The sequence below is a fragment of the Heptranchias perlo genome, chromosome 20, assembly GCF_035084215.1.
Source record: "Heptranchias perlo isolate sHepPer1 chromosome 20, sHepPer1.hap1, whole genome shotgun sequence".
NCBI classification, from domain to species: Eukaryota; Metazoa; Chordata; class Chondrichthyes; order Hexanchiformes; family Hexanchidae; genus Heptranchias; species Heptranchias perlo.
In genome coordinates, this window is record NC_090344.1 from 11,788,683 (window position 1) to 11,813,359 (window position 24,677).

Here is a 24,677-nt window from a genome sequence, read left to right on the forward strand (position 1 = left end):
TGTGGTGACGGTTCTCCCACAGTGCTGTTAGGAAGGGAGTTCCAGGATTTTGACCCAGCGACAATGAAGGAACAGCGATATATTTCCAAGTCGGGATGGTGTGTGACTTGGAGGGGAACGTGCAGGTGGTGTTGTTCCCATGCGCCTGCTGCCCTTGTCCTTCTAGGTGGTAGAGGTCGTGGGTTTGGGAGGTGCTGTCGAAGAAGCCTTGGCGAGTTGCTGCAGTGCATCCTGTGGATGTTGCACACTGCAGCCACAGTGCGCCGGTGGTGAAGGGAGTGAATGTTTAGGGTGGTAGATGGGGTGCCAATCAAACGGGCTGCTTTATCTTGGATGGTGTCGAGCTTCTTGAGTGTTGTTGGAGCTGCACTCATCCAGGCAAGTGGAGAGTATTCCATCACACTCCTGACTTGTGCCTTGGAGATGGTGGAAAGGCTTTGGGGAGTCAGGAGGTGAGTCACTTGCCGCAGAATACCCAGCCTCTGACCTGCTCTCGTAGCCACAGTATTTATATGGCTGGTCCAGTTAAGTTTCTGGTCAATGGTGACCCCCAGGATGTTGATGGTGGGGGATTCGGCGATGGTAATGCCGTTGAATGTCAAGGGGAGGTGGTTAGACTCTCTCTCGTTGGAGATGGTCATTGCCTGGCACTTATCTGGGGCGAATGTTACTTGCCACTTATCAGCCCAAGCCTGGATGTTGTCGAGGTCTTGCTGCATGCGGGCTCGGACTGCTTCATTATCTGAGGGGTTGCGAATGGAACTGAACACTGTGCAGTCATCAGCGAACATCCCAATTTCTGACCTTATGATGGAGGGAAGATCATTGATGAAGCAGCTGAAGATGGTTGGGCCTAGGACACAATATATCACAGCCCCGGTATATTTGCTGTTTCTCTCTGCAGTTCTGTACAAAATCAAACTGTACGCAGATACCGACAGTCTCTCTCTCTCTCTCACTCCCCACAGAAGCAGCAGGAGATGCCACTTTAAACTGCCAGTTGCTTCAAACGATGCCCGATAGACCTGCGTTGTCTTGCAGCTTTCCCAGGAGCTACATTTGATTCGGTGCGTTAATTTTGGGAAATTGAATGATTTTCACCGGCAGCTTGTGGTAGTATATTACCTCACTTTCTATTTCGTGTATATGGCTACTTGCACTTGGTGCTGTCATTGCCTGAACATCACCTTTTGTCCCGATCGTAGTTCGAATAGAAAATGCTGTTTTGTGCGAGCAGCTTGCCTGGCCCGAAAATGACAAGTGGGAAAGGCCGCGTTTGTCAGCTTGTTCACAGCAAAGAATGTTCAGCGTTACCTTGTGATCTATTGTTTAGCATTGGGCGCTTTCATCGCCACGACAACAGTTCGATTGGTGTCTGTCTCAACATCTGCCTATTGTACACTCTACCAAAAGTATACTGTACTCAAATTGCTGATTTTTTCACTGTGAGGGCGAAGAGACATTAGTGGACATTAGTTATGAATTCATCAGCTGGGTTGCAACTTTACTTCTCCTACAGTCTCCGCCTTCCTATCTTTACACTTCTCTGCAGATTCGATCATCCTTGGCCGTTTAATAAAGCCTGAGAAGTCCATGAGGTGAAAACACAGAGAGTCAAGAGACAGATTAAAGTATAGAAACAAATGTCAAGTTCTGCGAACGAGCAAGAATTTAACATGGAGCTCGGGAGAGATTCCTTCAAATGTCTTGTAAAAGACGATTGGACACTCGTCTGCTGAAATATCTGTTTGAAGGAAAGAAATGTGGTTGGTTAAATCTCGTTCATATTTATTTGAGCTTCAAACAACATTGAGAAACTGGACCTCGCTCAGAATCAATCGTCAAATATTCCAAAGCGAAAATCAGACCCCAAGCCTAACAAGACACCGAGAACAAACCACCGGTAATAAACCACTGCAGCCACTGCCCAATTAAGTGCCAGCCGCAGCCGATCGGTTATCCTTTCAGACCTCTTCTATCCATCCAATCACGTTTTCTATTCCGATGTAGAGAAATGTCGAGTTGCACACTAACTATTTCCTCCGTTCTCTTTCGCAAACATATCACTGAACAAAACTTCACAAGTCACTCAGGAAAAATAATTCAGTTCAAAATCATTAGCTTCCGAAGGACCTGCGAGGACAGACTGACCAAACCTGCGTTCAGTCGTGAAGCTTGTGGGTGTGTTTTCACCCGAAGGGAGAGAGGCAGGCCTGTGACACAGAGCGAAGGCAGGAACTCAGAAATGTGGCCATTCAGGGCCATAAATGGGCAGACAGTCAGTCACAGTCATTGATTCCGACAGACAGCCCGGTTGTCGTTCAATCAGTCGGGGAGCGAGGCCTGCAGCCAGCAAACTAAAAGCCTGAGAAGAAGACAGAGACCCAATCAGACGGATAAACAGACAGACAGATAGACAGACAGACATCTGACTCAACGTCAAAACGCAGCGTGATCGAATCACGTTGCGGTGATATCATTTTCACAGCAGGTCAGGGTCCTGCCCACAGGTTTTAAAGCGGGGCAGTGTTTTATGGATGGGCTGTTGATTGTTAGTAAAATAATATTGATCGGAATTTAATTTGTTACATTAAAGTGCTCTTTGTTTGTTAATTTTGATCTACTTCCTCGACAGTATATACAGAAACAAGTAACAATGTTTAAGGGATGTGGTTTATTCAATATTCGTTGTAAAACCCTGTCAGCTGGTGTAAAAATAAACACAAACTACCCAACACGCGGGTAAGCCCATAAAGCTAAGATGTATACATGGCCGGTTAGCTCAGTTGGTTAGAGGGTGGTGCTAATAACGCCAAGGTCGCGGGTTCGATCCCCATACGGGCCATAAGGTTCCTATTGCAATATTTTGGTAACTTTTAAAAGTTTGGCAGACTTGAGAAACAAGCGAATCCACACAAAATGTCATGAGGTCAATTTTTTGGAGTAACATTCATTAATATGTTTTCTGATCTATCTTTTTGAGGTCCAAAGTGGACGGCCTCAAACTTGCTTACGTTGAAATCCATTTGCCGCAGTTTTGTCCATTCACTTAATCTAGTAATATCTCTCTGTGATCTCATTCTTCCATCCACACTGCTTATAATTCTGTCTATCTTTGTGTCATCGGCAAACTTGGATATGTGGTTCTCGATCCCGTCATCTAATATCAATGAAACCGCCGAAATTGGGGTAAATTCACATTCAGCTTCAATCTCCACATCATCTTGAGACATTTTATTTACTCCGTGTGTGTTGCGCCTTGGAAACTTCTGCACTTTGTCCTCTGGAGCTCAAATATAATTCAATTCGAACAACTACAAAGATGTCAGAATCAAATTGGTGACTTTTCACTAAAAAGCAGTGAGAAAACAGGGCTCGTCCGGGATTTGAACCCGGGACCTCTCGCATATTCCATTAGAAAAACGCCCATGGCGAGAACCATACCCCTAGACCAACGAGCCGCTTGCTAGAAAGCCCTGCAGCCGGTCTAAAATTTCACCATAGTCTTCAGCCGATCGGCTATCCTTTCCAACCGCTTCTGTCCACCCAATCTCGTTTTCTATTCCAAAATACAGCAATATCAAGTTGTACACGACCTATTTCCAGTCACCAATATTAGCCTCTCTTTACTAAATTCGTTTACAATGTACGACTTGTTTTTTCAAACAATACTTTTCAGAATTAGTTAATCTGAAGCTACATTGGCATCTGTCTCGGCATCGTCAGAGCATACAAGCTATCATAAGTATATTTTACTCACATTGCTGTTTTCTTTCACTGTGAGGGCGAAGAGACAAAAATGTGGAGACATTAGCTACGAATTTATCAGCTGGGTTGCACCTTTACTTTTCCGACCGTCTCAGTCTTTTTTTCCTTTACCTTTCCCTGCTGGTGTTGCAGGTTAGATCAGCCTTTACCGTTCCAGGAAGCCTGAGAAGTCCATCAGCGGACAACATAGAGACAAGAGACAAGGAGAGATAGAGAGATTCATGTAAATAAAGTCGCTTATAAATGGGTGGTTCTGCAAAGTAGCAGAATTTTAGTTGCAGATTGGGCAAGATTCTTTCTTGTGTATTTGAATTTTGCAAGAGTACATTGGGCACACAATTAAAAGCGCCGGCCACGCTCGAGTATCTCTCATGCTCTGAGAGAGATAAATGAAGTGAGTTAGATCCAGTTCATTTATTTGAGCATTGAACGGATCTTTAAACAATAATTCAGCGAGCAGAAATCAAACCTGCGAAGGAAAACTCCATTTGATCTTGAATTTAACGCTTCAACCACTCGGCGATCGCAGCGGCACATGGCAGTATTTACATGGCTGTAGATGCTACTTTAAACTGCCAGTTGCTTCAAACGATGCCCGATAGACCGGCGTTGTCTTGTAGCTTTCCCAGCAGCTTCATTTGATTCGGTGGGTCAAGTTTGGGAAATTGAATGATTTTCACCGGCAGCTTGTGGTAGTATATTACCTGATTTTCATTACCGGTAATGAACCACTGCAGCCACTGCAGAATTCGGTGCCACCCACAGCCGATCGGCCATCCTTTCAGACCTCTTCTATCCATCCAATCACGTTTTCTATTCCGATGTAGAGAATTGTCGAGTTGCACACTAACTATTTCCTCCGTTCTCTTTCGCAAACATATCACTGAACCAAACTTCACAAGTCACTCAGGAAAAATAATTCAGTTCAAAATCATTCGCTTCCGAAGGACCTGCGAGGACAGACTGACCAAACCTGCGTTCAGTCGTGAAGCTTGTGGGTGTATTGTGATCCTAAGGGACAGAGACAGGCCTGCGACACAGAGCGATTTGGAACTCAGAAATGTGGCCATAAATGGGCAGACAGTCAGTCACAGTCATTGATTCTGATACACGGCCCGTCAGTTGTTCAGTCAGTCGGGGAGCGAGGCCTGCAGCCAGCAAACAAAAAGCCTGGCCTGAGAATACGACCGAGACCCAATCAGACGGATAAACAGACAGACAGACAGGCAGCTCAGGGTCCTGCACACAGGTTTCATAGCGGGGCAGTGTTTTATGGATGGGCTGTTGATTGTTAGTAAAATAATATTGATCGGAATTTAATTTGTTACATTAAAGTGCTCTTTGTTTGTTAATTTTGATCTACATCCTCGACAGTATATACAGAAACAAGTAACAATGTTTAAGGGATGTGGTTTATTCAATATTCGTTGTAAAACCCTGTCAGCTGGTGTAAAAATAAACACAAACTACCCAACACGCGGGTAAGCCCATAAAGCTAAGATGTATACATGGCCGGTTAGCTCAGTTGGTTAGAGGGTGGTGCTAATAACGCCAAGGTCGCGGGTTCGATCCCCATACGGGCCATAAGGTTCCTATTGCAATATTTTGGTAACTTTTAAAAGTTTGGCAGACTTGAGAAACAAGCGAATCCACACAAAATGTCATGAGGTCAATTTTTTGGAGTAACATCCATTAATATGTTTTCTGATCTATCTTTTTGAGGTCCAAAGTGGACGGCCTCAAACTTGCTTACGTTGAAATCCATTTGCCGCAGTTTTGCCCATTCACTTAATCTAGTAATATCTCTCTGTAATCTCATTCTTCCATCCACACTGCTTATAATTCTGTCTATCTTTGTGTCATCGGCAAACTTGGATATGTGGTTCTCGATCCCGTCATCTAATATCAATGAGACCGCCTAAATTGGGGTAAATTCACATTCAGCTTCAATCTCCACATCATCTTGAGACATTTTATTTACTCCGTGTGTGTTGCGCCTTGGAAACTTCTGCACTTTGTCCTCTGGAGCTCAAATATAATTCAATTCGAACAACTGCAAAGATGTCAGAATCCAATTGGTGACTTTTCACTAAAAAGCAGTGAGATAACAGGGCTCGTCCGGGATTTGAACCCGGGACCTCTCGCATATTCCATTAGAAAAACGCCCAAAGCGAGAATCATACCCCTAGACCAACGGGCCGCTTGCTAGAAAGCCCTGCAGCCGGTCTAAAATTTCACCATAGTCTTCAGCCGATCGGCTATCCTTTCCAACCGCTTCTGTCCACCCAATCTCGTTTTCTATTCCAAAATACAGCAATATCAAGTTGTACACGACCTATTTCCAGTCACCAATATTAGCCTCTCTTTACTAAATTCGTTTACAATGTACGACTTGTTTTTTCAAATAATACTTTTCAGAATTAGTTAATCTGAAGCTACATTGGCATCTGTCTCGGCATCGTCAGAGTGTACAAGCTATCATAAGTATATTTTACTCAGATTGCTGTTTTCTTTCACTGTGAGGGCGAAGAGACAAAAATGTGGAGACATTAGCTACGAATTTATCAGCTGGGTTGCACCTTTACTTTTCCGACCGTCTCAGTCTTTTTTTCCTTTACCTTTCCCTGCTGGTGTTGCAGGTTAGATCAGCCTTTACCGTTCCAGGAAGCCTGAGAAGTCCATCAGGGGACAACATCGAGACAAGAGACAAGGAGAGATAGAGAGATTCATGTAAATAAAGTCGCTTATAAATGGGTGGTTCTGCAAAGTAGCAGAATTTTAGTTGCAGATTGGGCAAGATTCTTTCTTGTGTATTTGAATTTTGCAAGAGTACATTGGGCACCCAATTAAAAGCGCCGGCCACGCTCGAGTATCTCTCATGCTCTGAGAGAGATAAATGAAGTGAGTTAGATCCAGTTCATTCATTTGAGCATTGAACGGATCTTTAAACAATAATTCAGCGAGCAGAAATCAAACCTGCGAAGGAAAACTCCATTTGATCTTGAATTTAACGCTTCAACCACTCGGCGATCGCAGCGGCACATGGCAGTACTTACATGGCTGGAGATGCTACTTTAAACTGCCAGTTGCTTCAAACGATGCCCGATAGACCGGCGTTGTCTTGTAGCTTTCCCAGCAGCTTCATTTGATTCGGTGGGTCAAGTTTGGGAAATTGAATGATTTTCACCGGCAGCTTGTGGTAGTATATTACCTCATTTTCATTACCGGTAATAAACCACTGCAGCCACTGCAGAATTCGGTGCCACCCACAGCCGATCGGCCATCCTTTCAGACCTCTTCTATCCATCCAATCACGTTTTCTATTCCGATGTAGAGAAATGTCGAGTTGCACACTAACTATTTCCTCCGTTCTCTTTCGCAAACATATCACTGAACCAAACTTCACAAGTCACTCAGGAAAAATAATTCAGTTCAAAATCATTAGCTTCCGAAGGACCTGCGAGGACAGACTGTCCAAACCTGCGTTCAGTCGTGAAGCTTGTGGGTGTGTTGTGATCCTAAGGGACAGAGACAGGCCTGCGACACAGAGCGAAGGCAGGAACTCAGAAATGTGGCCATAAATGGGCAGACAGTCAGTCACAGTCATTGATTCTGACACACGGCCCGGTAGTTGTTCAGTCAGTCGGGGAGCGAGGCCTGCAGCCAGCAAACAAAAAGCCTGGCCTGAGAATAAGGCAGAGACCCAATCAGACGGATAAACAGACAGACAGATAGACAGACAGACATCTGACTCAACGTCAAAACGCAGCGTGATCGAATCACGTTGCGGTGATATCATTTTCACAGCAGCTCAGGGTCCTGCCCACAGGTTTTAAAGCGGGGCAGTGTTTTATGGATGGGCTGTTGATTGTTAGTAAAATAATATTGATCGGAATTTAATTTGTTACATTAAAGTGCTATTTGTTTGTTAATTTTGATCTACATCCTCGACAGTATATACAGAAACAAGTAACAATGTTTAAGGGATGTGGTTTATTCAATATTCGTTGTAAAACCCTGTCAGCTGGTGTAAAAATAAACACAAACTACCCAACACGCGGGTAAGCCCATAAAGCTAAGATGTCTACATGGCCGGTTAGCTCAGTTGGTTAGCGCGTGGTGCTAATAACGCCAAGGTCGCGGGTTCGATCCCCGTACGGGCCATAATGTTCCTATTGCAATATTTTGGTAACTTTTAAAAGTTTGGCAGACTTGAGAAACAAGCGAATCCACACAAAATGTCATGAGGTCAATTTTTTGGAGTAACATCCATTAATATGTTTTCTGATCTATCTTTTTGAGGTCCAAAGTGGACCGCCTCAAACTTGCTTACGTTGAAATCCATTTGCCGCAGTTTTGCCCATTCACTTAATCTAGTAATATCTCTCTGTAATCTCATTCTTCCATCCACACTGCTTATAATTCTGTCTATCTTTGTGTCATCGGCAAACTTGGATATGTGGTTCTCGATCCCGTCATCTAATATCAATGAGACCGCCTAAATTCGGGTAAATTCACATTCAGCTTCAATCTCCACATCATCTTGAGACATTTTATTTACTCCGTGTGTGTTGCGCCTTGGAAACTTCTGCACTTTGTCCTCTGGAGCGCAAATATAATTCAATTCGAACAACTGCAAAGATGTCAGAATCCAATTGGTGACTTTTCACTAAGAAGCAGTGAGATAACAGGGCTCGTCCGGGATTTGAACCCGGGACCTCTCGCATATTCCATTAGAAAAACGCCCAAAGCGAGAATCATACCCCTGGACCAACGAGCCGCTTGCTAGAAAGCCCTGCAGCCGGTCTAAAATTTCACCATAGTCTTCAGCCGATCGGCTATCCTTTCCAACCGCTTCTGTCCACCCAATCTCGTTTTCTATTCCAAAATACAGCAATATCAAGTTGTACACGACCTATTTCCAGTCACCAATATTAGCCTCTCTTTACTAAATTCGTTTACAATGTACGACTTGTTTTTTCAAATAATACTTTTCAGAATTAGTTCATCTGAAGCTACGTTGGCATCTGTCTCGGCATCGTCAGAGTGTACAAGCTATCATAAGTATATTTTACTCAGATTGCTGTTTTCTTTCACTGTGAGGGCGAAGAGACAAAAATGTGGAGACATTAGCTACGAATTTATCAGCTGGGTTGCACCTTTACTTTTCCGACCGTCTCAGTCTTTTTTTCCTTTACCTTTCCCTGCTGGTGTTGTAGGTTAGATCAGCCTTTACCGTTCCAGGAAGCCTGAGAAGTCCATCAGGGGACAACATAGAGACAAGAGACAAGGAGAGATAGAGAGATTCATGTAAATAAAGTCGCTTATAAATGGGTGGTTCTGCAAAGTAGCAGAATTTTAGTTGCAGATTGGGCAAGATTCTTTCTTGTGTATTTGAATTTTGCAAGAGTACATTGGGCACCCAATTAAAAGCGCCGGCCACGCTCGAGTATCTCTCATGCTCTGAGAGAGATAAATGAAGTGAGTTAGATCCAGTTCATTCATTTGAGCATTGAACGGATCTTTAAACAATAATTCAGCGAGCAGAAATCAAACCTGCGAAGGAAAACTCCATTTGATCTTGAATTTAACGCTTCAACCACTCGGCGATCGCAGCGGCACATGGCAGTACTTACATGGCTGTAGATGCTACTTTAAACTGCCAGTTGCTTCAAACGATGCCCGATAGACCGGCGTTGTCTTGTAGCTTTCCCAGCAGCTTCATTTGATTCGGTGGGTCAAGTTTGGGAAATTGAATGATTTTCACCGGCAGCTTGTGGTAGTATATTACCTGATTTTCATTACCGGTAATGAACCACTGCAGCCACTGCAGAATTCGGTGCCACCCACAGCCGATCGGCCATCCTTTCAGACCTCTTCTATCCATCCAATCACGTTTTCTATTCCGATGTAGAGAAATGTCGAGTTGCACACTAACTATTTCCTCCGTTCTCTTTCGCAAACATATCACTGAACCAAACTTCACAAGTCACTCAGGAAAAATAATTCAGTTCAAAATCATTAGCTTCCGAAGGACCTGCGAGGACAGACTGTCCAAACCTGCGTTCAGTCGTGAAGCTTGTGGGTGTGTTGTGATCCTAAGGGACAGAGACAGGCCTGCGACACAGAGCGAAGGCAGGAACTCAGAAATGTGGCCATAAATGGGCAGACAGTCAGTCACAGTCATTGATTCTGACACACGGCCCGGTAGTTGTTCAGTCAGTCGGGGAGCGAGGCTAGCAGCCAGCAAACAAAAAGCCTGGCCTGAGAATAAGGCCGAGACCCAATCAGACGGATAAACAGACAGACAGATAGACAGACATCTGACTCAACGTCAAAACGCAGCGTGATCGAATCACGTTGCGGTGATATCATTTTCACAGCAGCTCAGGGTCCTGCCCACAGGTTTTAAAGCGGGGCAGTGTTTTATGGATGGGCTGTTGATTGTTAGTAAAACAATATTGATCGGAATTGAATTTGTTACATTAAAGTGCTCTTTGTTTGTTAATTTTGATCTACATCCTCGACAGTATAAACAGAAACAAGTAACAATGTTTAAGGGATGTGGTTTATTCAATATTCGTTGTAAAACCCCTTTCAGCTGGTGTAAAAATAAACACAAACTACCCAACACGCGGGTAAGCCCATAAAGCTAAGATGTCTATATGGCCGGTTTGCTCAGTTGGTTAGCGCGTGGTGCTAATAACGCCAAGGTCGCGGGTTCGATCCCCGTACGGGCCATAATGTTCCTATTGCAATATTTTGGTAACTTTTAAAAGTTTGGCAGACTTGAGAAACAAGCGAATCCACACAAAATGTCATGAGGTCAATTTTTTGGAGTAACATCCATTAATATGTTTTCTGATCTATCTTTTTGAGGTCCAAAGTGGACGGCCTCAAACTTGCTTACGTTGAAATCCATTTGCCGCAGTTTTGCCCATTCACTTAATCTAGTAATATCTCTCTGTAATCTCATTCTTCCATCCACACTGCTTATAATTCTGTCTATCTTTGTGTCATCGGCAAACTTGGATATGCGGTTCTCGATCCCGTCATCTAATATCAATGAGACCGCCTAAATTGGGGTAAATTCACATTCAGCTTCAATCTCCACATCATCTTGAGACATTTTATTTACTCCGTGTGTGTTGCGCCTTGGAAACTTCTGCACTTTGTCCTCTGGAGCGCAAATATAATTCAATTCGAACAACTGCAAAGATGTCAGAATCCAATTGGTGACTTTTCACTAAGAAGCAGTGAGATAACAGGGCTCGTCCGGGATTTGAACCCGGGACCTCTCGCATATTCCATTAGAAAAACGCCCAAAGCGAGAATCATACCCCTAGACCAACGAGCCGCTTGCTAGAAAGCCCTGCAGCCGGTCTAAAATTTCACCATAGTCTTCAGCCGATCGGCTATCCTTTCCAACCGCTTCTGTCCACCCAATCTCGTTTTCTATTCCAAAATACAGCAATATCAAGTTGTACACGACCTATTTCCAGTCACCAATATTAGCCTCTCTTTACTAAATTCGTTTACAATGTACGACTTGTTTTTTCAAATAATACTTTTCAGAATTAGTTAATCTGAAGCTACATTGGCATCTGTCTCGGCATCGTCAGAGTGTACAAGCTATCATAAGTATATTTTACTCAGATTGCTGTTTTCTTTCACTGTGAGGGCGAAGAGACAAAAATGTGGAGACATTAGCTACGAATTTATCAGCTGGGTTGCACCTTTACTTTTCCGACCGTCTCAGTCTTTTTTTCCTTTACCTTTCCCTGCTGGTGTTGCAGGTTAGATCAGCCTTTACCGTTCCAGGAAGCCTGAGAAGTCCATCAGGGGACAACATCGAGACAAGAGACAAGGAGAGATAGAGAGATTCATGTAAATAAAGTCGCTTATAAATGGGTGGTTCTGCAAAGTAGCAGAATTTTAGTTGCAGATTGGGCAAGATTCTTTCTTGTGTATTTGAATTTTGCAAGAGTACATTGGGCACCCAATTAAAAGCGCCGGCCACGCTCGAGTATCTCTCATGCTCTGAGAGAGATAAATGAAGTGAGTTAGATCCAGTTCATTCATTTGAGCATTGAACGGATCTTTAAACAATAATTCAGCGAGCAGAAATCAAACCTGCGAAGGAAAACTCCATTTGATCTTGAATTTAACGCTTCAACCACTCGGCGATCGCAGCGGCACATGGCAGTACTTACATGGCTGTAGATGCTACTTTAAACTGCCAGTTGCTTCAAACGATGCCCGATAGACCGGCGTTGTCTTGTAGCTTTCCCAGCAGCTTCATTTGATTCGGTGGGTCAAGTTTGGGAAATTGAATGATTTTCACCGGCAGCTTGTGGTAGTATATTACCTCATTTTCATTACCGGTAATGAACCACTGCAGCCACTGCAGAATTCGGTGCCACCCACAGCCGATCGGCCATCCTTTCAGACCTCTTCTATCCATCCAATCACGTTTTCTATTCCGATGTAGAGAAATGTCGAGTTGCACACTAACTATTTCCTCCGTTCTCTTTCGCAAACATATCACTGAACCAAACTTCACAAGTCACTCAGGAAAAATAATTCAGTTCAAAATCATTAGCTTCCGAAGGACCTGCGAGGACAGACTGTCCAAACCTGCGTTCAGTCGTGAAGCTTGTGGGTGTGTTGTGATCCTAAGGGACAGAGACAGGCCTGCGACACAGAGCGAAGGCAGGAACTCAGAAATGTGGCCATAAATGGGCAGACAGTCAGTCACAGTCATTGATTCTGACACACGGCCCGGTAGTTGTTCAGTCAGTCGGGGAGCGAGGCCTGCAGCCAGCAAACAAAAAGCCTGGCCTGAGAATAAGGCCGAGACCCAATCAGACGGATAAACAGACAGACAGATAGACAGACATCTGACTCAACGTCAAAACGCAGCGTGATCGAATCACGTTGCGGTGATATCATTTTCACAGCAGCTCAGGGTCCTGCCCACAGGTTTTAAAGCGGGGCAGTGTTTTATGGATGGGCTGTTGATTGTTAGTAAAATAATATTGATCGGAATTTAATTTGTTACATTAAAGTGCTCTTTGTTTGTTAATTTTGATCTACATCCTCGACAGTATATACAGAAACAAGTAACAATGTTTAAGGGATGTGGTTTATTCAATATTCGTTGTAAAACCCTGTCAGCTGGTGTAAAAATAAACACAAACTACCCAACACGCGGGTAAGCCCATAAAGCTAAGATGTCTACATGGCCGGTTAGCTCAGTTGGTTAGAGCGTGGTGCTAATAACGCCAAGGTCGCGGGTTCGATCCCCGTATGGGCCATAAGGTACCTATTGCAATATTTTGGTAACTTTTAAAAGTTTGGCAGACTTGAGAAACAAGCGAATCCACACAAAATGTCATGAGGTCAATTTTTTGGAGTAACATCCATTAATATGTTTTCTGATCTATCTTTTTGAGGTCCAAAGTGGACGGCCTCAAACTTGCTTACGTTGAAATCCATTTGCCGCAGTTTTGCCCATTCACTTAATCTAGTAATATCTCTCTGTAATCTCATTCTTCCATCCACACTGCTCATAATTCTGTCCATCTATGTGTCATCGGCAAACTTGGGTATGTGGTTCTCGATCCCGTCATCTAATATCAATGAGACCGCCTAAATTGGGGTAAATTCACATTCAGCTTCAATCTCCACATCATCTTGAGACATTTTATTTACTCCGTGTGTGTTGTGCCTTGCAAACTTCTGCACTTTGTCCTCTGGAGCTCAAATATATTTCAATTCGAACAACTGCAAAGATGTCAGAATCCAATTGGTGACTTTTCACTAAAAAGCAGTGAGATAACAGGGCTCGTCCGGGATTTGAACCCGGGACCTCTCGCATATTCCATTAGAAAAACGCCCAAAGCGAGAATCATACCCCTAGACCAACGAGCCGCTTGCTAGAAAGCCCTGCAGCCGCTCTAAAATTTCACCATAGTCTTCAGCCGATCGGCTATCCTTTCCAACCGCTTCTGTCCACCCAATCTCGTTTTCTATTCCAAAATACAGCAATATCAAGTTGAACACGACCTATTTCCAGTCACCAATATTAGCCTCTCTTTACTAAATTCGTTTACAATGTACGACTTGTTTTTTCAAATAATACTTTTCAGAATTAGTTAATCTGAAGCTACATTGGCATCTGTCTCGGCATCGTCAGAGTGTACAAGCTACCATAAGTAAATTTTACTCACATTGCTGTTTTCTTTCACTGTGAGGGCGAAGAGACAAAAATGTGGAGACATTATCTCCGAATTTATCAGCTGGGTTGCACCTTTACTTTTCCGACCGTCTCAGTCTTTTTTTCCTTTACCTTTCCCTGCTGGTGTTGCAGGTTAGATCAGCCTTTACCGTTCCAGGAAGCCTGAGAAGTCCATCAGGGGACAACATAGAGACAAGAGACAAGGAGAGATAGAGAGATTCATGTAAATAAAGTCGCTTATAAATGGGTGGTTCTGCAAAGTAGCAGAATTTTAGTTGCAGATTGGGCAAGATTCTTTCTTGTGTATTTGAATTTTGCAAGAGTACATTGGGCACCCAATTAAAAGCGCCGGCCACGCTCGAGTATCTCTCATGCTCTGAGAGAGATAAATGAAGTGAATTAGATCCAGTTCATTCATTTGAGCATTGAACGGATCTTTAAAAAGTAATTCAGCGAGCAGAAATCAAACCTGCGAAGGAAAACTCCATTTGATCTTGAATTTAACGCTTCAACCACTCGGCGATCGCAGCGGCACATGGCAGTACTTGCATGGCTGTCGATGCGATTTTAAACTGCCAGTTGCTTCAAACGATGCCCGATAGACCGGCGTTGTCTTGTAGCTTTCCCTGGAGCTTCATTTGATTCGGTGGGTCAAGTTTGGGAAATTGAATGATTTTCACCGGCAGCTTGTGGTGGTATAATACCTCATTTTCATTACCGGTAATGAACCACTGCAGCCACTGCAGAATTCGGTGCCACCCACAGCCGATCGGCCATCCTTCCAGACCTGCGAGGACAGACTGTCCAAACCTGCGTTCAGTCGTGAAGCTTGTGGGTGTGTTGTGATGCTAAGGGACAGAGACAGGCCTGCGACACAGAGCGAAGGCAGGAACTCAGAAATGTGGCCATAAATGGGCAGACAGTCAGTCACAGTCATTGATTCTGACACACGGCCCGGTAGTTGTTCAGTCAGTCGGGGAGCGAGGCCTGCAGCTAGCAAACAAAAAGCCTGGCCTGAGAATAAGGCCGAGACCCAATCAGACGGATAAACAGACAGACAGATAGACAGACAGACATCTGATTCAACGTCAAAACGCAGCGTGATCGAATCACGTTGCGGTGATATCATTTTCACAGCAGCTCAGGGTCCAGCCCACAGGTTTTATCGCGGGGCAGTGTTTCATGGATGGGCTGTTCATTGTTCGTATAATAATATTGATCGGAATTTAATTTGTTACATTAAAGTGCTCTCTGTTTGTTCATTTTGATCTACATCATCGACAATGTATACAGAAACAAGTAACAATGTTTAAGGGATGTGGTGTAATCAACATTCGTCCAAAAACCTTGTCAGCCGGTGTAAAAATAAACACAAACTACCCAACACGTGGGTTAGCCCATAAAGCTAAGATGGACGCATGGCCGGTTAGCTCAGTTGGTTGGAGCGTGGTGTTAATAACGCCAAGGTCGCGGGTTCGATTCCCGTACTGGCCATAAGGTTCCTATTGCAATATTTTGGTAACTTTTTAAAGTTTGGCAGACTTCAGAAACAAGCGAATCCACACAAAATGTCATAAGGTTAATTTTTTGGAGTGACATCATTAATATGTTTTCTGATCTATCTTTTTGAGGTCCAAAGTGGACGGCCTCAAACTTGCTTCCGTTGAAATCCATTTGCCGCAGTTTTGCCCATTCACTTAATCTAGTAATATCTCTCTGTGATCTAATTCTTCCATCTGCACTGCTTATAATTCTGTCTATCTTTGTGTCATCTCTCTCTTTGTTGGCGGAATCCATAATGAGGGGTTTTAATTTTGAAATTGGAGACAGACCAATCAGGCAAGAAATCAGGAATTACTTTAGCAAACAAAATACGGCCGAAAGCTGGAACTCTCTCGGCCAAAAGGATGTGGATTGTGGATCAATTCAAATTTTCAAGACTGATATTGATAGATAATTTCTCTGTTTGGGTTCCAAGGGATATGTGTCCAAGGCGGGGAAGGAGAGTTGAGTTGCAGATCACGTCATGATCGAATTGAATGGCACAGCAGGAAGAGGGGCTGAATGGCCCTCTCCTGTTCCGATGTTCCTTTTCAGCTCAGCGTGTTGCTGAATGACGTGCAAAAGGCATCAGACTGACTCCAGAATGAAAATCAGGTGCACAGAAGGAGAAACCCTGAGATTGCAGAACGAACTGAACCCCTGCAGCAAAGCCAACAGCTGTCTCTCTACAATAATAGAATGGGAAGAATTTTAGCAACCATCCCGGCTAGCTCAGTCGGTAGAGCATGAGACTCTTAATCTCAGGGTCGTGGGTTCGAGCCCCACTTTGGGCGATTTGTGTTCTTTTTTTCACAATGGGTTATAAAATTTTGAAATTGCAACCTCTTTTCTCGAGTTCATGAAATCCAGTTAAAAAACAGACACAACACTGAGCTGTGTGAAATGAAACCTTGAGCGTTGCCAAATATCCAGTCCCTCCCGATTCTACCTTCTCATTCCCTCCAGATGGGACACGGCAGATTATCGGTTCAATCGGCTTCATTTATTGCTGTTATCAAAAATGTTGAATGTTCGAAATTGTAATATTTAGAAGATGACATCTCTGGATCCATTCGCCTCTCTGATACATCCTGAGCCCCCCTTACCCTCTTTGATTCTCCCTGAGCTGCTTATCTTCTCTGATACACTCTGGATCGAACTCAGAGAGTACATGATCCTCTTTGAACCTTGTCAGCGTTCTTTACCTTCTCTCATACCCACTGAGTGCCCCTTACACAGATCTGCCCTGAGCCCCCTTACACTCTCTCAGACTCGGCAGTCCTTCCCCTCTCTCAGTTCTTAATGTACTCTCCGATGCCCTCTGACAGTCCCGTCCCCTCTCTGAGCCCCCTGACACTTTCTGATGACATCTGACTATCCCTTTCCCGCTCTGAGATCCCCTTACACTCTCTGATAGCCTCTGACAGTCCCTTCCCCTCTCTGAGATCCCCTTGCACTCTCTGATACCCTCTGACAGTCCCTTCCCCTCTCTGAGATCCCCTTGCCCCGATGGATCGCCACGAAGAAGCCATTAGGCTTCCTGATACATTCTCAGAAACCATTACCCTCCCTGATATCCAAGTGCGATGTAATTTTACAGGTGGATCGACCGGTCTGTGTTTAGGATGAGATCCAGAATTTGTTCGGTCGCTGCTCCTTCGGACTCTCGGAATCTGAGAGCTCTATCGGCGATCGGTACCGATCTGCTACTATAAACTGGGTGTGGGTGTATGAGCGCGCTGTTGCTTTATAAACAGAATGAGTTTATATATGAGAGCGATGTTTATATATGAACTGTGGGTGTATATATATATGAGTGCGATGTTTATATATGAACTGTGGGTGAGTATATATGAATGCGATGTTTATGAGTGAACTGTGAGTGAGTATAAATGAGCCACAGCAATGTGGTTGATTCCTAATTGCCCTCTGAAAAGGCCTAGCAAGCCACTCAGTTGTAAAACCTCGCTAATAAAAGTCATAATAAGAATAAAACCGGACGGACCACCCGGCATCGGACCACTAGGCACCGGACACGACAAAGGCAAACCAAGCCCAGTCGACCCTGCAAACTCCTCCTCACTAACATCTGGGGACTTGTGCCAAAATTGGGAGAGCTGTCCCACTGACTAGTCAAGCAAAGCCTGACATAGCGATACTTACAGAATCATACCTTTCAGCCAACGTCCAAGATTCTTCCATCACCATCCCTGTGCATGTCCTGTCCCACCGGCAGGACAGACCGACCAGAGGTGGCGGTGCAGTGATATACAGTCAGGAGGGAGTGGCCCTGGGAGTCCTCAACATTGACTCTGGACCCCATGAAATCTCATGGCATCAGGTCAAACAAGTGCAAGAAAAGCTCCTGCAGATTACCACCAACCGCCCACCCTCAGCTGATGTATCAATCCTCCTCCATGTTGAACACCACTTGGGGGAATCACTGAGGGTAGCAAGGGCACAGGATGTACTCTAGATGGAGGACTTCAATGTCCATCACCAAGAGTGGCTCGGTCGTATCACTGATGACTGAACTGGCCGAGGCCCGAAGGACATAGCTGCCAGACTGGAACTGCGGCAGATGGTGAGAGAACCAACACGATGGAAAAAGTTACTTGACCTCGTCGTCACCAATCTACCTGTCGCAAATGCATCTGTCCATGACAGTATTGGTAGGAGTGACCACCGTACCGTCCTCGTGGAGACGAAGTCCCGTCTTCGCACTGAGGACACCATCCAACGTGTTGTGTGGCACTATCAGCGTGCGAAATGGGATAGATTCAGAACAGGTCTCGCAGCTCAAAACTGGGCATCCATGAGGTGTTGTGGGCCATAAACAGTAGCAGAAATGTATTCCAGCATAATCTGTAATATCTTGGCCCGGCATATTCCTCACTCTACCATTAATAAACAAGCCAGGGGATCAACCCTGGTTCAATGTGGAGTGCATAAGAGCATGCCAGGAACAGCACCAGGCGTACCTAAAAATTAGGTTCCAACCTAGTGAAGTTACAATTCAGGACTACATGCATGCTAAACAGCGGAAGCAACATGCCATAGACAGAGCGAAGCGATTCCACAACCAACGGGTCACATCAAAGCTCTGCAGTCCTGCCACATCCAGTCGTGAATGGTGGTGGACAATTAAACAACTAACGGGAGGAGGAGGCTGTGTAAACATCCCCATCCTCAATGATGGCAGAATCCAGCACGTGAGTGCAAAAGACAAGGCTGAAGCGTTTGCAAACATCTTCAGGAAAGTGCCGAGTGGATGATCCATCTCAGCCTCCTCCCGATATCTCCACCATCACAGCAGCCAGTCTTCAGCCAATTCTAATCACTCCCAGTGATATCAAGAAACGGCTGAGTGCACTGGATACAGCAAAGGCTATGGGCCCCGACAACATCCCGGCTGCAGTGTTGAAGACTTGTGCTCCAGAACGAGCTGCGCCTCTTGCCAAACTGTTCCAGTACAGCTACAACACTGGCATCTACCCGACAACGAGGAAAATTGCCCAGGTATGTGCTGTCCACAATAAGCAGGACAAATCAAATCCGGCCAATTACCGCCCCATCAGTCCACTATCAATCATCAGCAAAGTGATGGAACGTGTCGTCGACAGTGCTATCAAGCGGCACTTACTCACCAATAACCTGCTCACCGATGCTCAGTTTGGGTTCCGCCAGGATCACTCGGCTCCAGACCTCATTACAGCCTTGGTCCAAACATGGACAAAAGAGCTGCATTCCAGAGGTGAGGTGAGAGTGACTGCCCTTCATTTCAAGGCAGCATTTGACCGAGTGTGGCACCAAGGAGCTCCAGTAAAATTGAAGTCAATGGGAATCAGGGGGAAAACTGTCCAGTGGCTGGAGTCATACTTAGCAAAAAGGAAGATTGTAGTGGTTGTTGGAGGCCAAACATTTCAGCCCCTGGATATTGCTGCAGGAGTTCCTCAGGGCAGTGTCCTCGGCCCAACCATCTTCAGCTGCTTCATCAATGACCTTCCCTCCATCATAAGGTCAGAAATGGGGATGTTCGCTGATGATTGCACAGTGTTCAGTTCCATTCGTAACCCCTCAAATCACGAAGCAGTTCGATCCGGCATGCAGCAAGACCTGGACAACACCCAGGCTTGGGCTCATCAGTGGCAAGTAACATTGGCGCCAGACAAGGGCCAGGCAATGACCATCTCGTACAAGAGACAGTCTCACCACATCCCCTTGACATTCAACGGCATTACCATCGCCGAATCCCCCACCATCAACATCCTGGGGCTCCCCATTGACCAGAAACTTAACTGGACCATCCATATAAATACTGTGGCTGCAAGAGCAGGTCAGAGGCGAGATATTCTGCGGCGAGTGACTCACCTCCTGACCCCCCAAAGTCTTTCTACCATCTACAAGTCACAAGTCAGGAGTGCGATGGAATAATCTCCACTCGCCTGGATGAGTGCAGCTCCAACAACACTCAAGAAGCTCGACACCATCCAGGACAAAGCAGCCCGCTTGATTGGCACCCCATCCACCACCCTAAACATTCACTCCCTTCACCACCGGCGCACAGTGGCTGCAGTGTTCACCATCCACAGGATGCAGTGCAGCAACTCGCCAAGGCTTCTTCGACAGCACCTCCCAAACCCGCGAACTCTACCAGCTAGAAGGACAAGAGCAGCAGGCACATGGGAACAACACCACCTGCACGTACCCCGCCAAGTCACACACCATCCCGACTTGGAAATATATCGCCGTTCCTTCATCGTCGCTGGGTCAAAATCCTGGAACTCCCTTCCTAACAGCACTGTGGGAGAAGCTTCACCGCACGGACTGCAGCAGTTGTAGAAGGCGGCTCACCACCACCTTCTCAAGGGCAATTAGGGATGGGCAATAAATGCTGGCCTCGCCAGCGACGCCCACATCCCATGCACGAATAAAAAAAATGCGATTTTTATATATAAGCTGTGGGTGAGTATTAATGAATGCGATATTTATATATGAGCAGTGGGTGAGTTTATATGAATGCAATGTTTATATATGAACTGTGGGTGTTTATATATGCGTGCGATGTTTATATATGAAATGTGGGTATGTATATATGAGTGCGATGTTGATCGATGGACTGTCGATTTGTTTTTGTGGGTGCGATGTTTATATATGAACTGTCGTTGTATATATAGGTGTGCGATGTTTAAATATTAACTGTGGGTGAGTGTATATGAGTGAGATGTTTATATACGAACAGTGGATGTGTATATATGAGTGCAGTATTGACATATGAACTGTGGGTGTGCATATATGAGTGCGATGTTTATATATGAACTGTGGATGTGTATATATGAGTGCGATGTTTATAAATGAACTGTGGGTGTGTATATATGAGTGCGATGTTTATATATGAACTGTGGATGTGTATATATGAGTGCGATGTTTATAAATGAACTGTGGGTGTGTATATATGAGTGCGATGTTTATATATGAACTGTGGGTGTGTATATATGAGTGCGATGTTTATAAATGAACTGTGGGTGTGTATATATGAGTGCGATGTTTATATATGAACTGTGGATGTGTATATATGAGTGCGATGTTTATAAATGAACTGTGGGTGTGTATATATGAGTGTGATGTTTATATATGAACTGTGGATGTGTATATATGAGTGCGATGTTTATAAATGAACTGTGGGTGTGTATATATGAGTGTGATGTTTATATATGAACTGTGGATGTGTATATATGAGTGTGATGTTTATATATGAACTGTGGATGTGTATATATGAGTGCGATGTTTATATATGAACTGTGGGTGTGTATATATGAGTGTGATGTTTATATATGAACTGTGGGTGTGTATATATGAGTGTGATGTTTAGATATGAACTGTGGGTGTGTATATATGAGTGCGATGTTTATATATGAACTGTGGGTATGTATATATGAGTGCGATGTTTATAAATGAACTGTGGGTGTGTATATATGAGTGCGATGTTTATATATGAACTGTGGGTGTGTATATATGAGTGTGATGTTTATATATGAATTGTGGGTGTGTGTTTATGCGTGCGATGTTCATATATGAACTGTGGGTGCGTATATATGAATGAGATGTTTATATATGAACTGTGGGTGTGTGTTTATGCGTGCGATGTTCATATATGAACTGTGGGTGCGTATATATGAATGAGATGTTTATATATGAATTGTGGGTGTGTGTTTATGCGTGCGATGTTCATATATGAACTGTGGGTGTGTATATATGAGTGAGATGTTTATATATGAACTGTGGGTGTGTATATATAAGTGCGATGTTTATATATATGAACTGTTGTTGTGTGTATGTGAGTGCGGTGTTTATCCATGGACTCTGGTTGGGTATATATGAGTGTGGTGTTTATATATGAAGTGCGGTAATGAACAGCAAGGCGTCGCTTGGGTTATATTTTCTTGCAAGACAATGGCGAAAAGTTGCATTTGCTTTGGTGTCCCAATAGCTCAGTCGCGGTTGCATTGGACTGAAAACTTAAAGGTCTTTGGTGTAATCCAGTGTTTGGCAGTTTTTGGTTATTTAGTTTCTTCTTCTTTGGGTCGATTCTCGCATTTATTTGCAGTGAAATTTTATCCCCACCACTGAAGGATTGGGGATGGAACAGAGAGACATCAACGATGGGAAATATTTATATCGTCTGTATTTGGTTTTTATTTCTCTGTTACCTTGTGCCTTTTTCTCTTGGTTTTGTCTCTCTCGGTGCCGGGTGACTATTTGATGTGATGCATTTGTTCTAAACTGATCCTTTTTCCACATCTCGGGGCGGTCAGACCCGCTCTGTCTTTCTGTTGTTGCTGACGATCATTAATGGGAACAGGCCGCGAGTTAAACGTTTCTCTGCAAACCGGAGAAAGAAAAATAAAAAGAAAGACTTGTTTCTCCGGCCCAGGGGTAAAGTTGCAATGGATGCTATTCAATAAAATTGTCCCGTGAATTTGTCTGTGGATCTGATTGTAAAGCTTGGATTTTAAAATTACGAAAACCCAAAACAAAGCCCCTTATCAGACCATACAACAATCAAACCCGCGATCACGACATGATGGCATGTTTTACTTTAGCAAGCTGTGCAACCAGTCTCCTAAAATGCAGTCTGAAAAGCGTTTCACATACAAAACAAATCATTATTAAACTTGTGACAGTCACTCGGTAACCTCGTTAGCGTGTCTTTCAGTCTGCAACAGAAAGTTATAGGTTGGTTAATGGTGTTTAAAGAAATATTGCTCTTTTCGTAGAGTTTATTTGGTTTCATGTAATTAATTATATCAGTGTAAGCGCCGAATCATAACCACGAGCCCACCAGGCACCTGTACGGACAGTCCACCCAATCCGGTTACTTTGATCATCTGCCCTCCTCTGCTAGAAAAACAATAGGATGAACAGCCCTTGTCTGTGAAAAGGTGTCCTCTCCCCTTGATCAAACTAATGTGTGCAATTGATGAACTGGAGTGAATTGCGCTCGAAGCAGATCTGGAAAATGCGCAATGCAGCCGCACAGGAATTCCAAATCCACTGTACGTGGAGGAAAAGGAGTGACAGAAACAGAAGGAGATGCCACGTGAAAGATTTGGACCCGGACCTGCTGCATGAGACTTTAAATGTTGTCAGCCTTTAACTGTAGCTCACAGTGTGAGAACAGTCATTGTTATCATTTGCCTTTTATGTATCTTCTTGTACTGCATCTCTTCAATATCCCCGGGTTGTTACAGCACTGCTTTCTTCAAATTAAATCCCATTGTGAAAACATACACGATTTCAAACCAAAGCGAGGTGTGTGAGATTGGAAGGAGAGTGTGAGTGGGGATCATGGGCCCGTGCGTGCGTGCATTTTGGAAATGGGAACAGAGACATCCGCTGCTTGTTGGAGTATTTCACCTCATTTTCCATTTCACGCGCAGGCCTGCCCGCACTCGGTACTGTCATGGCCTGAACAAGTCTTTCGTGTTCTCACAGAAAATGCCACTTTGTGCGAGCAGTTTGTCCGGACTGGGCTGCAATGAGGTAGGACACTGGGAGTATTCAATTAATGAAATCAGTACTTCAAACAGAAAACATTCTTCACTCACTCATCCTGATATATTAGGGTCTCGATACTTGAATTATTGTTCCATTCATTGGAACTTAGGAACATGAGTAGACCATCCAGCCCCTCGAGCGTCAAGGTTAATACATCCTTCCTGAGGTGGGTGCCCAGAACTGAATGCAATCCTCCAGTTGGGGTCTTGCCAGAGCTCTGTGCAGCTGTAACATAACATCCACCCCTTGTTTTCGAGCCCTCTTGAGATAAACGGGGAGAGTGAGAGCTCAAGAGAGAAAGCGAGAGTGAGCAAATGGGAGAGAGAGAGAGGACTATGCATTGCACAAACCGTCCCTGTGTCGATTTCTCAGGAGCGCTATGAATCCCCACTGAGCTTTTGAACCACTTACTGCACCGCAGCAAAAGTTCCAAAACAGCATATGGGTAACGTGAAATAACCTAATCGATAGCCGATTTGTGGTGCCATGGGTAGCACGTGGGACTTCTTCCAATCACTGCAAAGGTTGTGTGTCCGAATCTCACCATCGTTGAATTTTAGTTCAGGGTTCGGTGATTTCGGCGCTGGGAAGTGAAATTTTGCAGCAAAACCGCAACAGGATCATTAATGCTCGTCAAGGAAGGGAAATAACCCCCTCCACTTCATCTTATACAAGTGGCTCCAGTCCCACCCGAATTTATAATGCTTAATCCACTCTGAGCTGGATTGGCGAAACACTCTCAAGAAGGAGGCACATCATCTGCTCACCACAAAAGTCAATCTGCTGGACTTCCGGCTCTGTCAGACTGCATGTTCCTTCAGTCAGGTTTCCAACTGGACACATGCATCCTGCTGCTGTGCGAGCATTGGTGCTTGAGGGGTAGACTTCTTGCTTGCAGTAATTCTATTCCTGTGAAAGTAGCTCCTGAAGATCGCAAGATGGAAAGTATCGTGACTGAGCGGTCGAACGCGCAGCGTTAAAGCTCAAGCTAAATCCCATAATTTGTGGATGGATCAAAATCATAGCTTGCGGCTCCAATACCGCAGCCTCCCTCCTGTAAACTAATAAC

The 24,677-nt window shown here is 44.4% G+C and overlaps 11 non-coding genes across 11 annotated transcripts; 7 read left to right on the plus strand and 4 right to left on the minus strand.

The window, feature by feature from the left end:
- The first annotated feature begins 2,771 nt into the window (after positions 1-2,771).
- On the plus strand, positions 2,772-2,845 carry trnai-aau (transfer RNA isoleucine (anticodon AAU)). Its single transcript has one exon. It is a non-coding gene; the product is annotated as a tRNA-Ile (tRNA).
- Positions 2,846-5,278: 2,433 nt separating this feature from the next.
- On the plus strand, positions 5,279-5,352 carry trnai-aau (transfer RNA isoleucine (anticodon AAU)). Its single transcript has one exon. It is a non-coding gene; the product is annotated as a tRNA-Ile (tRNA).
- Positions 5,353-5,878: 526 nt separating this feature from the next.
- trnap-ugg (transfer RNA proline (anticodon UGG)) lies at positions 5,879-5,968 on the minus strand. Its single transcript is given in 2 exon segments — positions 5,879-5,914; positions 5,933-5,968. It is a non-coding gene; the product is annotated as a tRNA-Pro (tRNA).
- Positions 5,969-7,858: 1,890 nt separating this feature from the next.
- On the plus strand, positions 7,859-7,932 carry trnai-aau (transfer RNA isoleucine (anticodon AAU)). The gene has a single exon. It is a non-coding gene; the product is annotated as a tRNA-Ile (tRNA).
- A 526-nt stretch (positions 7,933-8,458) lies between these two features.
- trnap-ugg (transfer RNA proline (anticodon UGG)) lies at positions 8,459-8,548 on the minus strand. Its single transcript is given in 2 exon segments — positions 8,459-8,494; positions 8,513-8,548. It is a non-coding gene; the product is annotated as a tRNA-Pro (tRNA).
- A 1,887-nt stretch (positions 8,549-10,435) lies between these two features.
- On the plus strand, positions 10,436-10,509 carry trnai-aau (transfer RNA isoleucine (anticodon AAU)). The gene has a single exon. It is a non-coding gene; the product is annotated as a tRNA-Ile (tRNA).
- Positions 10,510-11,035: 526 nt separating this feature from the next.
- On the minus strand, positions 11,036-11,125 carry trnap-ugg (transfer RNA proline (anticodon UGG)). Its single transcript is given in 2 exon segments — positions 11,036-11,071; positions 11,090-11,125. It is a non-coding gene; the product is annotated as a tRNA-Pro (tRNA).
- Positions 11,126-13,011: 1,886 nt separating this feature from the next.
- trnai-aau (transfer RNA isoleucine (anticodon AAU)) lies at positions 13,012-13,085 on the plus strand. Its single transcript has one exon. It is a non-coding gene; the product is annotated as a tRNA-Ile (tRNA).
- A 526-nt stretch (positions 13,086-13,611) lies between these two features.
- Positions 13,612-13,701, minus strand: trnap-ugg (transfer RNA proline (anticodon UGG)). Its single transcript is given in 2 exon segments — positions 13,612-13,647; positions 13,666-13,701. It is a non-coding gene; the product is annotated as a tRNA-Pro (tRNA).
- A 1,727-nt stretch (positions 13,702-15,428) lies between these two features.
- Positions 15,429-15,502, plus strand: trnai-aau (transfer RNA isoleucine (anticodon AAU)). Its single transcript has one exon. It is a non-coding gene; the product is annotated as a tRNA-Ile (tRNA).
- A 769-nt stretch (positions 15,503-16,271) lies between these two features.
- On the plus strand, positions 16,272-16,344 carry trnak-cuu (transfer RNA lysine (anticodon CUU)). Its single transcript has one exon. It is a non-coding gene; the product is annotated as a tRNA-Lys (tRNA).
- Positions 16,345-24,677: the final 8,333 nt, after the last annotated feature.